General features: G+C 33.9%; 1 long non-coding RNA gene across 1 annotated transcript; it reads right to left on the bottom strand.

Annotated features, from left to right (window-relative positions):
- Positions 1-731: 731 nt before the first annotated feature.
- On the bottom strand, positions 732-2,851 carry LOC135267007 (uncharacterized). Its single transcript, XR_010335236.1, has 3 exons — positions 1,531-2,851; positions 1,181-1,462; positions 732-1,129 (listed from the first exon to the last, which is right to left on the bottom strand). It is a non-coding gene; the product is annotated as an uncharacterized LOC135267007 (long non-coding RNA).
- Positions 2,852-3,119: the final 268 nt, after the last annotated feature.

The raw sequence follows: 3,119 nt of genomic DNA, 5'->3' as shown, positions 1-3,119 counted from the left end.
CTATTATCGCACTCACGGAGACTTGGCTTAATCCGTCTATCTCTGATGATGCTGTACACATTGAAAATTACTCTATTTACAGAGATGATCGCCTATCTCAAAAAGGTGGCGGTGTGTGTTTTTATGTAGATAAAATTAAAATTTCAAAATTTTTTAAAATTACTCAAATTTGCATATCTGTTAAACCTTATGATTCTCTATGGTTAAAATTTGAAGGAAATGAACAAACCTTTGTTATAGCATGTATTTACAGACCACCAACAGGAGCGTCTTTTAACAATCACGAAAATGATAAAAATCTATTTAATACCATACAATCAACTATTAATCAGTATCCTAACTTAATTATCATGGGAGATTTCAATTTTCCATGTATAGACTGGTCTGCTAAAAACACAACAGGTCAAACAATCATCGAAAAACAATTTTCTGAATTGCTCTTGGAGAATAATTTGTCACAAATAGTCACTGAACCTACACGATTTAGATCCCAACAACGTCCTTCATTACTTGATTTGGTAATTTTGTCTGACGTTAACCTTGTATCGTCTTTAAACGTTTCGAATCCTGTAGGTACATCTGATCATTCAAAAATCGAAATTGAGTTACAAATTATGATATATTCAGAGCCAAATGCAAGAATTAAAACAACATCAATTGTTGACTACACTCGCATAGACGAAAGTCTCTTGACTTACGACAGGAATGGTTTAGATTCACTAAATGCGGAAGAACAATGGAAACATTTTAAATCGATTTTACAAACTTGCATTACAACAAATTCCAGACTGTTTACAAACCGACTGAGAAAAGATAAACCGTGGATAAATCAACACATGCTTGACAAAATAAAATACAAAGCTAAATTATGGAAAAAATTTAAAAGGAAGCCTACTGAAGATAATTTTTCTGCTTATAAAAGATTTTCTAACCAACTAAAATCTGATTTACAAATAGCCAGGTGTAATTATGAAAATTCTATATTAAATAAACCAAAACTATTTTATTCCCATGTACGTAAATTTATCTCTAGTCGTGTGTCGGTCCCTTTAGTACGAAATGCTTCAGGTCTACTCTGCTCCGATCATACAGAAACTGCAAACACTTTAGCGGACAGTTTTGCTGCTACCTATAATTTAAACATTAATAATAATATACCGTCATTTATGCCTACAAGTACATTTAGTGGGTTGTCTTATATTAATTTTACTCCGGATCTGGTAAAAAGCCAACTCTGTGCCATTAAATTAAATACAGCTCCAGGTCCGGATCAGATACCTCCCAAACTCCTGAGAACTTGTGCTGCTTCGTTGTCGGGCCCACTTGCCAAAATGATGACAAAATCATTCTTACAAGGCACTTTGCCCTACGAGTGGTTGCAAGCAACAATCACGCCTTTGTACAAGTCAGGAGATAAACTTGATCCTGCTAACTATAGACCTGTAAGTCTCACGTCGACATGCTGTAAAATTATGGAAAAAGTTATAGTCAAGGAACTATTAACTTACATGAGAAAAAATAATTTAATACCTGAGCATCAGCACGGCTTTTTACCAGGTAGGTCAGTTGTCACAAATTTGCTATCCTGCACAAATCTATGGACAAAAATGTTAGACACTAACCAACCTGTAGACATAATTTACCTTGATTTTAGTAAAGCCTTTGATAAAGTCCCTCACAATCTCTTGTTAGCAAAACTGGAGTCCTATGGTGTAACAGGAAATTTGCTTGATTGGATCCGAGCGTTTCTATCAAATCGAAACTATTGTGTAAAAGTCTGTGGTAAATTTTCGTACTCTAAACCAGTATTAAGTGGGGTCCCACAGGGATCAGTTCTTGGACCAATTTTATTCTTGTTATATACAGCAGATTTATTGTTTTCACTGGACAGCTATTCAGCATATGCGGATGATATTAAGTTATTTGCTAACCCACTTGTCACGGACTTGCAAGACCAACTTAATTTAATCTTCCAATGGAGCGAGAAGTGGCAAATACCACTAAATATTGCAAAATGCTGTGTACTTCAGTGTGGCCACAACAACCCAAAGTACCTTTACCATATAAATGGCACACTCCTGAGTGTAAAAACCTCAACCAAAGATCTAGGGGTCATTGTAAATGATAAGTTAGGATGGTCAGAGCAATGTCTAGCATCAGTGGGTCGAGCGCGTAAAATGTTTTATTTGCTAAAGCATGTTTTTCCAAATCCTTCAGTCAGTTTTATTTCAAAGGTGTACATCACTTACATAAGGCCGCATTTGGAATTTGCCATTCCAGTCTGGAGACCTTATTTGTTAAAGGATATTGATTTGCTGGAAAGAACTCAGCACCTGGTAACTAGATGGACACACTGTTTAAGACAAGTTTCATATGAACAACGTCTTGAAATACTCAAAATACCAGATCTACGTGCTCGTCAAAACAGGGCAGATGCAATTCAAATTTTTCGGCTTACTCATGGTTTATTTCCTGGAGTAACACGCAATTTCTTGCAAATTCAATATCATGACAGACTTAGAGGTCATTCTTATAAGCTGAAAAAAGAACCATTTAAGACTACCGTTAGAAAGAATTATTTGACAAATCGTGCATTTGATATATGGAATGGCTTGCCTGATAACGTTGTTGCAGCTGTTACTGTTTCTTCCTTCAAGAATCAATATGACACATTACAATAATTAACATTAACCTTTATTAATTAACTAATTTAACTGTAGATTAAAATTGTATTTCATTTTTCATTATTCAATGGTGTTTTATTTAACACGAAACCGTATTTCTTGATATTTTGCTATAAAGGTGTTAACCTCAGCAAAGAATCTATGTTAATAATAATAATAATAATAATAATAATAAACAGATGCCAAACGTCTTAGTTCGTTTAATAAAAACATGTTACAGTTTAAACAAAAAAATTATTTTCGTTGTTGTGTCAAAATAATTTATTTCGAATGATTCAATGGAGCGAAACGAGTAAACTTTTATAGGACAGATGCAAAATACCATATTACCACATAAATCGTTATTTTAAAGCAAAGTATTAGCTTTTGCACTTGTTCAATTAAAGTTTGCTTACTTCGAAGTATGTAGTCCTCCGAAATAATTTTTTTTTGTCA

This window comes from Tribolium castaneum, chromosome 8 (assembly GCF_031307605.1).
Source record: "Tribolium castaneum strain GA2 chromosome 8, icTriCast1.1, whole genome shotgun sequence".
Taxonomy (NCBI): Eukaryota; Metazoa; Arthropoda; class Insecta; order Coleoptera; family Tenebrionidae; genus Tribolium; species Tribolium castaneum.
This window is presented reverse-complemented; position numbering and strand designations above follow the sequence as displayed.